The 13844-nt window shown below is 40.9% G+C and overlaps 1 long non-coding RNA gene across 1 annotated transcript in view; it reads left to right on the top strand.

Annotated features, from left to right (window-relative positions):
• The first annotated feature begins 221 nt into the window (after positions 1-221).
• Positions 222-13844, top strand: part of LOC134929135 (uncharacterized) — a 30788-nt gene continuing 17165 nt past the window's right edge. The window contains exons 1-2 of the long non-coding RNA XR_010178312.1: positions 222-295; positions 2303-2384. This is a non-coding gene — a long non-coding RNA (uncharacterized LOC134929135). The remainder of the gene's footprint in view (positions 296-2302; positions 2385-13844) is intronic.

Here is a 13844-nt window from a genome sequence, read left to right on the forward strand (position 1 = left end):
TATATTTTTTTACAAACACCAATTTATAAGGATATCCAATAATTGTTTATAATTTTATTTTAAAAATGCCTTGTACAAATGTTAAGCTTGGCACATCTTGACTCATCTTATACATTTATATATGCCTTTTTATGTGAGTGTTTTTCCTACATACGTATGTTCATAATGCAAATGCATCATCTCTAAATGAGCCCCAAAATTAAACCTTGTTGACTATTACTTGCATGTACAGGCAGCCACAGATCAGGAGGAGGAGAAGCAGAGGGGCTCACACTGACTCAGATTCCGGGACTAGGTAGGGAACAGGGCAAGCCAGAGGCAACAGCAGGAGACACTGACAGCCAGCACATGCCGGGTCTCTGCTGCCCTCTTTATATCTTCACTGGCTGCTTGTAGCTGTGCAGCAGGGTTACTTCTGTCCTGTTACACCACTCTGCCCCGCTGCTGCAGCACCTCTTTCTGTCCCAGCTGCTGTAGCACTTCTTTCTGCCCCAGCTGCTGCAGCATCTCTCTCTATCCCAGCTGATGCAGCACCTCTTTCTGCCTCAGCTGCTAAAGCACTTCTCTATGTCTCTTATGCAGTAGCACCTCTTTCTGCCTTAGCTGCTGCAGCAGCTCTCTCTGCCCTGTCTGCTGCAGCACCTCTCTCTACATTGCACTTGTTTCTGCACAAGCTCTTGCTGCAGCATGTATTTCTGCATTAGAAGCTGCAGAATAACATCTGTAAGTGACTCTACTGTGGCATAACATGTATAAGTCGCTCTCAGAACCGGCCCTAACCAATATGATGCCCTAGGCAAGATTTGGCTGGTCCCCTTTGGCACTGCTGCTAGTTCCGCCTCTGATCCTGTACCCCTTTCCCAGTACCATCACCCCTCACTTATAGCAGTTCTCATTTTGGTGCTCCTATCCCCTATATTTTAAATTGGAACAGTGCGTACATGTTGTGTGCAGCCCAGAAAGGGGCGTGTTCTTGCTGGAAAGGGGCATGGCCACAAAATAGTACCCACAATTCAAATTAAGCCACCTAGTATTGCAACTTTATTCACATTATACCACACAGTAATGCCCCTCACACATATGACACACATTATTAATGTCCTTATAAACAAGATGCGCCTTACACATTATGCCAACCTTTATTAATGCCCCTTTACACATACTATCCTTTACACATATGCTGCACAATATTGATGCCCTTATACACATAATGACACACATAGTGCCCCTTACTCATATGCTGAACACTATTACACAATCAACCCACCTGCACACATCACTCACATGGCTGCTCACACTGTGACCTCTGCCTCTGCTTGGACACAGATGTGCCCTCATACATCTTGCCTCAATACACCAAGCAGCTTCTGCTGATTAAAATTATATGCGGCATGCCTATATTCTGTGTGCAACTGTGGCTGTATCTGCATACGGAATGCTACATTACAGGAATACACTGTAATGTAGCATTTCATATGCAGATACAGCCGCAGTCACACACAGAATATAGGCATGCTGCATATCATTTTAATCAGCAGAAGGTGCTCGTGCCCCTAAGCATTCCAAATGTATTTGCCTAGTTTGCCTATGCATAGTGCCGGCTCTGGTCGCTCTACTCTGATATAACTTGTATAAACAGCTATAATGTGGCATAACATGTATAAGCGGCTCTACTGTGTTTTGTAATGTGCACAAGGGGCTCTACTGTGTGGTGTAACGTGCATAAAGGGCTCTACTGTGTGGTGTAATGTGAATAATGTACAATACTGTGCGGTGTAATCTGAATTGGTACTATTCTTTGACCACGCCCCTTCCCCATGAAGCCACTCCTCTTTATTTTTCTTACACACCTTTGGAGTACACTGACCCTTTTTTAAACATGGGGGGTGCCCAAAGGAAACTTTAGCCCTGAGATCCATAAGGTCTAGAACCAGCCCTGTCAACAATTTAGGATTTTTTTATATTTTTTTCTTTTCAAATTTAACATGCCCCAATTCAGTACAGGAGTGGGGGTGCCGATACATAACATTGCTTTGGGCACCATGGCACTTAGCTACACCTCTGGATGGCTGCTAAAGTTGGCAAATCTTGTCTGCTAAAATACATTAGCTGGATGATTACAATTTTAAATCTAAGGTATACAGCTTTCAGTTTTCATTAAAAGTAATAGAACTTAAAGTGCAAGGTATTTCAATAGAAGAAAATAACTGTTTAGACTTTTTTTTATCAAGTGACTATAGTTGTAACAATAAACTTACAAGGTAAATACAAAGTGTAACACAGTGTACTCTGTTTTTCTCAGTTGACATAGCCTGGAGTAAAACCTGCATCCTCTAATAAGAAAATGATGTATGGAAGCAATTTTCTATGGCTACAACGAAGAGGTGAATTACAGCTGCAAAATATTTTACAAAATAACAATTTCTAAGTTTATTAGACAACATATTACAACATTATTTCCAATAAATCTTACAATTCTGAGATGCAAGTAAATTTAGACTATGTAGAAAAACATAAAATCTGTTTATTCATTAAAAACATGTAGAAATACACTTGTGCTCATGTTATTTTAACACACTTTAAAAAATGAGATTTGTCATATGTTCCATGGCATTTATTGTCAGATAATTGTGTAGAATTTTCTAAAACAAAATGTCTAAAGTATTTACTCTTCAGAGGTGCTTTTAAACACACACAAGTACTTTAAGCTATGTTGATCTCAAAGCTAAAAGCCATTTGTGCAAATGACAAGCAAGTGACAATTCTACAATGCAGATGTCTTCAATGCAGATGCAGATGTCTTAGTCAAGGCTGATTGACAATATATACTGTAGATAGATAAGTGATTACATGCTGAGACTATATAAAAGTCTGGTATGGTAAATATTCTGACACACATATGCACAATAACAGCAAAATAATATACCTGTAAATATTAAAAATAATTTTTAATTGATATTCTCAAACAATTTATTTAGTAGCAACTGGTTGCCAATTAATCCATAGTAACTTTAATAACAATATAAAATAAATACATATATAACATAAGAAATGTAAAAAGATATCTAAAGAAATAAACATAATTCTTATAAATGAGGATTATTCTAAAATGAATTTAAAAAAGTAATTATTATTCACGTCTATGGTTGGGCAAGAATATCCATTTGTTCTGGATGTATTGTCTGAGGGCTCCTGCGCGCCCTTATCGGATCTCATGACAAGATATCACTTTCCAGTGGCAAACCCTTTCACTTATTTTCAGATAAGACATTTTGTATCCTCTCCCAAATTCTTCCCCATTTCAGCCCCTATCCACATTAGAGTCTTTTTGCTATCATAAACCACTTGTTCGTGAAATCATTTCATTGCTATATTCCCTCCTCATGGATTGTGGTCAGTCATCGACCCTGTCATTCATTCTTCAGTGGGAATGGGATTTGGGCCCAATGCTTGGTGGACATGATTGGTCAGACATCTTCACTGCTGTTTCAAAATCCTCTATTTCAACCCTAATAAAAGAAAATGGCTACACAATTTTATATAGATGGTATTTTGTCTCCACTAAACTACTCAAAATATTCCCTTCTTCTTCTCCCTTGTGCTGGAGAGGTTGCGGTTGGCAAGGCTCTTTCCTCCATATATGGTGGTCATGTCCTTAGATTGTGATGTTTTGGGATAAGATCGCACACCTATTTATTATTTATTATTATCCTTTATTTATATGGCACCACAAGGGTTCCGCAGCGCCCAATTACAGAGTACATATGCACATAATCAAAACAGGAAAACAGTGAGTTACAGTTGATGACAATTTAGGACAAGTACAGGGTAACTAAGCATAACTACACCAGTAAATGACAGAGAAGTTCCAGGGGGCCAAAAAACTGCTTGATTTGGGCAGTTGAGGATTATTAAAGCAAGAAAAGGATAAGCACATGAGGGAAGAGGGCCCTACTCATGAGAGCTTACAATCTAAGGGGAGGGGTAGACAGACAGGGGTGACACAGATGGGGTACATAGAGAGCGTAGAACAAAGGGTTAGGATGAGATTTGGCTGGGTTTGGTAAAGAAATGGGTCTTAAGAGCCCGTTTGAAGTTTTGTAGAGAGGTGGAGAGTCTGAAGGGGAGAGGTAAAGAATTCCAGAGGAAGGGAGCAGCACGTGAAAAATCTTTGAGATAGGAGTGGGAGGAAGTAATCAGAAGACAGGAGAACCGGCGTGCATTAGCAGAGCGAAGAGGACGGGTGGGAGAGTAAAGGGAGATAAGGTCAGAGATGTAAATGGGAGAGGAGTGGGTGAGTGCTTTGTAAGTGAGAGTGAGAAGTTTGAATTGGATTCTGAAAGGGAAGGGTAGCCAGTGAAGGGCATGTAGGAGAGGGGAGGTGGACGTAGTGCGTTTGGTGAGGAAGATAAGCCAGGCAGCAGCATTGAGGATAGATTGGAGTGGAGAGAGGTAATTTTCAGGGAGGCCAGTTAGGAGGAGATTACAGTAGTCCAGTCTGGAAATAATCAGTGAGTGAATAATGATCTTAGTGGCATCCTGGGTGAGAAACGGTCTGATCCTGGAAATGTTTTTGAGATGAAAATGACAGGTTTGTGAGAGGTGCTGAATGTGTGGTTTGAAGGAGAGGGAGGAGTCAAGGATTACACCAAGACAGCATACTTGGGGGCTAGAGGAGATAGTCGTGCCATCAATGTATAATGAAATTGTGGGAGGTGAGGTTGTGCGGGAGGGTGGGAAGATGATCAGCTCGGTCTTAGACATGTTGAGTTTAAGAAAGCGCTGGGACATCCAGGAAGAGATAGCAGAAAGACAGTTAGAGGCACGAGTGAGGAGAGCCGCGGAGAGATCAGGGGAGGATCTAATGAGTTCACCTAAAGAGGACGTATAGAGAGAGAAAAGGAGAGGATCAAGAACAGAACCTTGGGGGACACCAACAGTTAGTGGAAGTGGGGGCGAGGAGACAGAGAAGAAACGATCAGAGAGGTAGGAGGACAGCCAGGAGAGGGCAGTATCACGTAGACCAAGAGAGTGAAGGATTTGCAGAAGGAGAGGGTGGTCCACAGTGTCAAAAGCAGCAGAGAGGTCAAGAAGAATAAGCAGAGAGTAGTGGCCCTTAGATTTGGTGGCATGGAGGTCATTGCAGACTTTTGTGAGGCCAATTTCAGTGGAGTGGAAAGAGCAGAAACCAGACTGGAATGGGTCAAGCAGTGAGTGAGAGGAAAGAAAGGCAGTGAGGCGACAAGAGCATGCTTGAAGGCAGAGGGGACAGTGCCTGATGAGAGGGAGAGATTGAGAAGGTGGGGAAGATGGGAACAGGCAGAAGGAGAGAGGTAGCTGAGGAGGTGGGAGGGGATAGGGTCGAGTGGGGAGGTTGTGGGGGGGGGGAGGAGTGTATGAGGCCCATGACTTCCTCGCCAGATACATGGGAGAAAGATGTCAGAGTTGGAAAGAGGGTAGGGGAGGGGTGGCAAAGGATGGGTGGTGGCTGGTTGCTCGACTGGTGGGATGTGATGTCCTGACGTATGGAGTCAATCTTGGTTGTGAAATAAGTGGCAAAGTCAAGAGCAGACAATGAGGAAGGGAGAGGAGGTGGTGGTGGGCAGAGGAGGGAGTTAACAGTGGCAAAGAGGCGCCGGGGGTTGGAAGAGTGGGTGGAGATGAGGATTCTGAAGTATGATTGTTTAGCGAGGAAAAGGGCAGCACTGAAGGATGAGAGCATGAATTTGAAGTGGAGGAAGTCTGCTTGAGAGCGTGATTTCCTCCACTGTCGCTCGGCAGTACGTGAGCATTTTTGTAGATATCTGGTGCATTTGGTGTGCCAGGGTTGAGGTGTTGATCTGCGAGGGTGAATAGTGGTTGGCGGAGCAACAGAGTCAAGGGCTGAAGTAAGAGATGCATTGTATAGAGATGTGGCTTGTTCAGGGCATGTGAGAGAGAGAAGAGGAGAGAGAAGTGAGTCAAACAGGGAGGATAGGGATGAGGTGTCAATAGCCTCAATGTTATGCTTAGTGATGGTAGCCTTAGGAGGGAGAGATGGGGGAGCAGAGATAGATAAGTTGAATGAGAGCAAGTGGTGGTCAGAGAGGGGAAAAGGGGATTTGGAGAAATCAGAAATATCACAGCGGTTAGTGAAAACCAGATCCAGTGAGCTCCCGTTCACATGGGAGGGTGAGGTGGTCCACTGGGAGAGACCAAGTGAAAAGGTGAGGTTAAGGAGTTTAGAGGCAGGTGGTTTTGTGGGGTTATCGATAGGGATGTTGAAATCACCTAGGATAATGGAGGGAATGTCAGAAGAGAGGAAGTGAGGTAGCCAAGAAGCAAAGTTGTCGAGGAATTTGGAGGAAATGCCAGGTGGACGGTAAATGACAGCAACTCGAATATTACTAGGTTGGTAGAGGCGAATTGCATGGACCTCAAATGTAGAGAATGTAAGAGATGGTTCTGGAGGTATAAGTTGGTATGTGTAGCTTGAGGGTAAAAGGATCCCAGCACCACCCCCATGACGACCCCCAGGTCGGGGTGTGTGTGAGAATGTGAGGCCCCCAGCAGAGAGAGAAGCAGGAGAAGCGGTGTCATAGGGAGTAATCCAGGTTTCAGTAATGGCCAGGAGGTGCAGGGAGTTGGATATGAAAAGGTCGTGAGTGGGGGACAGTTTGTTGCAAACAGATCTGGCATTCCAGAGGGCACAGGATAGGGAGTAGGAGTTTGTGGGAGAGATGTGAATGAGATTATCAGGGTTGCTGTAGCGTTGAGGTAAGTTTGATGTGGAAGGAAGGGATAAAGAGGGTGTATTGATGGTGCTGGGGCCTTGGCTAGGAATGGAGACTGCAGGAGTGAGGCAGGGAGGGAGTGTAGTATGATACTGGTGGAGGAGAGGTGAGGTGACAGGCAAAGGAGGGAGAGAGCAGGGTTGAGTGGTGGGGTATAAATGGTGTGGAGGGGCAGAAGTGAATTGCAGTGGGGAAACAGAAGAGGAGGGGAAGGGAGGCAGACAGAGGAGAGGAGAGAGCATGAGATGTAGGAGACTGGGAGAGAGGGATAGAGGTGGTAACAGGGGACAGAAAAAAGGAATAGGAAGACAAGGATTAATGGGTGATGTTGCCAGCCTGGCCATAGTGTGGATGGGGTAAATAGCGGTAGCAAAATGAGAGTAGGAGGAGGAGTGGTGGCTGAATAAGAGAGCAGTGAAGTTTGCAGAAATAAAATTCAATTTTAAACTGTCGTTAGTATCTACAGGTTAACAGTAACTCAAATATATGCTGATGTTAGATGGAAAATTACACAGTGTTGGCAAACTGCAAGTCAGTGTTACTTTATTAAATATGCTTCTCAGTGAAACATTTGTTTTCCAGGTATTTGCAGGGTCAGAGTAGAAGTTGCATTGCAGGTGTTTGTACAGAAAGTGAATGTATAGTTTCCCGAATAAGTGAGGTTTGGTGAATATTAGGAGTAAACAATCATTTGTAGCTGCAGTCCAAGTATTGGTGGTTTGTGATGGTATTTTTCTTTTTTTTTTGCAATTGATGGTGTTTTCTTTCAGTTTCCGTCCAGTAGAATTCCAGTAAAAGTCACAGATGACACCCTTAGAAATTTTCTCCCTTTGAAATCTTTCAACCCACACTGATTCAGCTACGCTGATTCAGCTAGACTACACACTAATATAGAGACCAACAAACATGTGTATGTGAGCACATTGATTGATTGGACCCACCCCTAGCCCATCACCCATTTAAAGCAATAAAACTTACAAACAAATGGTGTGGGGGTATGAAACCATCACACATTCCCCAAATGCTAAAAATAAAGTTTGCTTAAATCTGCTAATGATTAATGAACTAGACATACCTATAGCTAAGCATTCATGGTATTCATATATGAAAATTAGCAGATGCAGTGTAGCTTTCTGGCGCTTGTAGTCCCACTAGACATACCTATAGCTAAGCATATAGCTAAGCACCTAATAAGTATAGTGATCAATGCCCTGGTGTCTAAAGATGCTTGGTCTTTCCTCCTAGGCCTTCCAATTGTAAATACTGCTTTAAATTCTGGTAAATTAATAACGCAGATCTTAAACACTGCCAGATGCTTAATTGCTCTCCACTGGAAACAGCTGGAGGCCCCTCCTCTTAGTCAGGTCATTGATAAAGTCTGGTACTTAGCAAGCATGGAAAATATCACTGCATACCTCAATAACAGGTCATTCAAGTTTCTACAGGTATGGGACATGTGGTTCAACTGTCAAGCTCCCAGATTCAGTTCATGCTCCTCTAGAGGATCTCTAGCACTCCTTCTGTGACTTTTTTAAGCCCTTAACCAATTACACAGCCCTGAGAATGTACTTTGCACTAACATACTGTTTACTTCAGCTAATACTTCCAACCTAGCATTAGAATTATGAGAAGTATATATTGTGTAAGGGGACACACCAGCGGGTTCTCCACCCCTTTCTCTTCTCCCCCTAATCTGTACCTTTCCCTTCTTTCCCTTCCTCCTTCTTCTCTTACCTCTTCTTCTTCTTTCTTCCTTCTACTTTTTGTGCTATTCCTAGTCTATCATTTGGTTCCTCCACGTATAACATGCTTTTGTTTCTCACAGTGTCTATTCCTTCCAGTGTAATATTTACTACTCTGTCTACCCTATTGCTTAGTCAATATTGTTATACTCCTGATCTGTATGTTACGTAGTTTTATGAATATATTCTCTCCTTGATGTTAGGAGACATCATTGTTCCTTTTAACCTGAAAAATAAATAAGAAATGTAAAAAAAAATTACATGCAATATGTCCCAATAAAGACTTAAATATGCAGAGGTTTGTATTTGTAATCACTTTTATACCTCTGCGTCCATGAACATTATCAGAGACTATTACCAAGTGGGATGTGGCATGGATAATGCCTTCCTCTAGGTAGGTCCAGCAGTGTATACTCCTTTAGTACACTTCTCTTTGTTAACACTCCTAATTTTTCTGAGTAGAAAGCAGCTTTCACCACTTAGCAGACACCTCCATTGTGGTAGTTGTTTGGAGACTTTTTCTCTTACTACACTGCAGGAGATTCTTGGCATTATCAACTGACGGGCAAACTAGCAAGTGTATGGCTGAGGCCAAATAATGTCCATTTCTGCTCTCAGTTTTGCTGTCACTTCTCACAGGTCTCTTGCCTGCATTGCCTCCATAGACACAGGTACAGCAGGTCCTCTAATATGTTTTGATTTAAATACTTGGATCTTTTGATCTTGGGGGACAGGGCACATGGGTAAGCTATTTGGGAGGCCAGGGCAAAGCAGAAGGCTGTATAAGGTAGGACACAGTGGAAATCTTTCTGTATAGTAGGCAGTTCAACCAGCTGCTGCATTTGTTTTTGTTCCTGTATAACTAAAAATACTGATGGAGAATTGGGTAAGATGAAAGGATAATGTGGAATTTTGAGGAAAAAATGATCTGCCAAAAAAGGTCAGTGATTTGTGGAATTATCTTCCTACAAATGTTGTAGAGGCTAATATAGTCGAGTACTGTATAGTATATTAAATATGCCTGATTATAAGGGCTTAAAGTTGCCACTTCTTGGCAGGTTGAGATGAATCTTTTAAATGGCAAAAATATTAAATGTAAATCCTACTGGGCTTTACACTGAATGCTAGTGTCTCTTTAAATTTTCAACTCCAACCCTCTAAAAGTGCAATCATTTAGCTATAATATTCAAGCATTTTTTGTGTACTTCACTAACTACTGCTTCATAAATACTGTATAGCCCTTAGAATTAAAAAAATAGGTAAAATTATATTGTCCTAGTCATTATTTGTTGTCAAATTATTGCTTTTTAAATATTAAATAAAAAATACTTTAATTTGCAAAAACCAAAGACCATAAAAGTTCCATAGACAAAAAACATTACAGTTTAACATGTCCTACTAAAAATCCTTACACATGATGTAAAATAACTCACTTTATAACATATCTATATATTTTATCATGTCACCCTTGGCTCACAAACTTTCTCATATGCCCCTGCACACTCCACATAGCCTTCTCATGTACCCTGCTCCCTCAATCTGGTCTACATATTTACCTGGCCACTCCATGCAGCCATAATATCTACTCTTGCCCCTCCACACAGCCTCCCGGTATGACTTTTTCTCTCTTTCACAGCCTCCCAATGTGCCCTGCGTATTCCACACAAGCACCTTGTGTTCATGTCCCCTCCATCCAACATCCTGTCCCTTCCAATCAGCCTCTTTGTGTGCTCTGGCCACAACACACAGTCTTGTCAAGTAATTTCCCCACTACACTCATCCTTCAGTATATAACATGATACCTTGTGATCTGATCTTCATTTACTTTTGTTGAAAAGCAATATCCCAAATCTCATTGTGATCATGATTCTTCTAATGCTCACCTTCCACTGTTCACAACTTCTTTGACATTTCACTTTTAAAATAGTACTGGGCAAGATGGGTTCACTGTTGCATGGTGATGAAGTTGGCATCCCGATATATGCAGTGCAGACAGTCAGGAAACTGGTGCCAAATCCTGAAACATGTATGTATGCTGAAAATGCATATGCACACCTTACTGACAATTATACTTTCAGACTTAACTTGTTGAGAAGGACACTGTGGTCCTGGTTCAGAAGCGGACAGAGAACCAGACTAGGCTATGACTATTGATGGTCAACTATCTGTGACTTTATGCAAAAGCAGCTACAAAGCCCTTTCCTGTTGTACATGCAGACATCTGAATGTGCAAGGACTGAACAACCTTTGTCAGCATCCATTTGTGCTTGAATATAAACTAATACATTTTTAGATGCACCATGAGTCACATCATTGAAACTTGCACCAGCTCTATGGCAGGTGAAGTTTCTCTGCTAGAGTATGGTCTACTATGTGAGCTGTTAAATACCTGTGTATGCAGCTACATTCACCAACATTCCCACAAAACCCCCATATTATGTACATAAGATGGACCACCTACGTGTGTGCACTGCCAGTAACACCCAGCACTTTTCCAAGACCTTTCTGATACTGTGCATCTTGACAGAAGGAGTGTCTTTGTTCATACACTCTGTGTAAAGTATGCACCACATTGTAGCAGTTTTTATGGCTCTTCATGCACAGTTCCAAGTAGAGGGGCCATTGGTCATGATCCATGGGCTAATGGGTCACAAATGTGTGTTGGGGTGGATACATTCCTGCTTTCATGACTGACTAGAGTAGCAGCTTGTTATTAGTTTCCTAGCTGATGTAAGAAAGTTAAATTAGTAGCAGAACCATCCCATGATGGCTTATTATGTGCAAGATGAAGTCTGAACATTATATGTGGGGCAGATGGAATTGGAGTATTTGAGGGAGAGTTTCTATTTAATGATCATCAGCACCCAAGTGAACTAGAACCTGAATATATGGCTTTCTTGTAGGATTGTTATGGGAGCTAGTTCTGGAGATTTGGGAACCCTGATGATGTTTGGCTTAGACAACCGACACACACTTGCATAGATCTGATTGGAGCATATTATTAGGTAATATATTAGGGAGAGAAAGCCTGGACTGCACACCCTAGCTACTTATAATGGGATGTGCTACCTAGCTGAGGCTTAGTACTACAACATAGAAACAAGAGAGCAGCTGCACCATACACCTATTATAAAAAAATGAATAATTATACATCATATCTGAGGTTTTTGGAATAAAATTGGCCCATAACTGCAAAATTGGCCAACAACTGCAAACAAATTTACAGCATCAATGCACTAATGAGGAATGCTGGCATTATGTTTCCCTACGCACATGACCACAGCTGAAGATAAATATAAGCTCAAAAAACTTTTGTGACATACCTTTGTTTTTACCACCACTCCCTGTTACCTCTCCCAAAATGGCCCTTCCTGTCTACTGTATCAGTCTGTGTTAAAAATCTCACTGCGAGCGGTTTTCAAATGTACCGTGGAGCGTGTGCAGTGCGATTGTGGTGAGATTGTCCAAAGCCTACCTTTATTATTTATATTGTAATTTATTATATTCCACCATACACCAACTCAACTGTAAAGTAATATATACTGTGACCATGTTTTTTCTTTTCATTTTATTACCAAATTGTAAGGAGGATGATGTATTATTTTTATAAACCAATAAGACTGAGAAAGTGGCAAGAAAAAAAATCCCTACCAAGACTACAGCTGAAGATGAAGTTGGTTCTAACATCACAGCCTGCATGTCCCTGATCTTTATGATTTTCAGTGGGACATACCATGTTGGATCACTTGCTGGGACCCTATTGTTATGACCTTATATGATGTTCACTGGTTTTGACTGATCTTGGACCACATAGGTTTTTCTAAGGACATGGGATAAGCTCATTATATTGTATTGATATTATACTGTATATATTTTCTTGTGCATCCAAGAGAACGACTTTTCAAGATCAGACATTTTTAGAGAAGCACTATATGTACTGTATCAAACATTCCCATTAAATAATTTAAGATATTTACATAAAAGAAGCAGTGTTTCCATACAAAAAAATGAATTTACTATCTGGTGCACAAATATTGGTATATGGACATTCACAACACAAATTATCACACAGTAAGTTTTATTTTCATTAAATATGATGCCAAGAAACCTACTGACATTAGGAGGTAAATTTACTTAACATTGCTTTGCATCAGTATCAAAATCTATGAAAATCGACCATTATTGCCATAAATATGATGTCTAAAATCAGTGCAGTTACTATTTGTCATTTTTGAGTCTCATGTTAAGTTCAACATCAATGTCAGTTGATTTTTATCATCATAAACCTCATCGATTTTGATTAGAAGTATTTTACATAGGACTTGGTAAAGTACAGGAATACAATGAATGGACTGAAAGTGAAGAATCCCAAAAGTAACTTTTTACAAGCACAATTAGCCCAGTCACTGCAACTTGAATTTAATAAAAATGTAGTTTAAAAGAGTTTCTTTATAATTTGTTTAATCATTGAAAGTATTTCATAAGCTTACAAATCAGTAATGTTAAACATGTTAAGAATTTAATCATTTTCTGGTAACATTGTAGAATGAGCTGAATCATCTTAATCATGAAATGTAAAATCGTTATCATAATTTATATTATTAGATTTGCTTCATAATTAGTTTTGATGAAGTATCACATGTATATTGCTAATTATGTATCTCTAGGTACTGATTTAAATATAAGATTGCTTTTCAGCAGGAAATTTTGACTATTATTATATTTATTGTTAACATACTACATTCTGCAATGCTCTGCACCAAAGGACATTGCAGAAAATATTGTATACATAAAATAAGGTCAACCAAGATACATAATGCATTGGTGTTTTTATAATGGGTGCAATGTGAATGGTGCACATGGGCCCCTGGGTTCAGGGGAAGCCCACACCGTACGCATTACACCCATATTAATACTTACAGTACCTTAATGGAGTACAGCATTGGGTTCTGCAGCGGCGGCAAAAATCTCATTTAAAATGGCCGCTGCGTATGCACTGTACTGGTCTCCCGAACATTGCAGATGCCATGTTTCTAGAGACCTGCGCATGTACAGTAGACTCCAGCACAAATCTGGAGACTACTGCACCATGCATAGAAGGGGGCCCACCCAGAGTCTGCACAGGGAGCCCCTCCTCTGTTAAAATGCCCCTGATGTAGAATAATGTACTAATACAGGTTTGAAAACAAAGCCCAGCTTGTGAGATCTTACAATCTAATGTGAAAAGTACAAAGTTGAAACCAGAAATTAATATTGAGAATGCAATGAATGTGTAACAGTGTAAGATGTTTTAAAAAATTGGAAGGCTTGGAGAGTCTGACTAGGCATG

Source organism: Pseudophryne corroboree, chromosome 5, assembly GCF_028390025.1.
Source record: "Pseudophryne corroboree isolate aPseCor3 chromosome 5, aPseCor3.hap2, whole genome shotgun sequence".
Lineage (NCBI taxonomy): Eukaryota > Metazoa > Chordata > Amphibia > Anura > Myobatrachidae > Pseudophryne > Pseudophryne corroboree.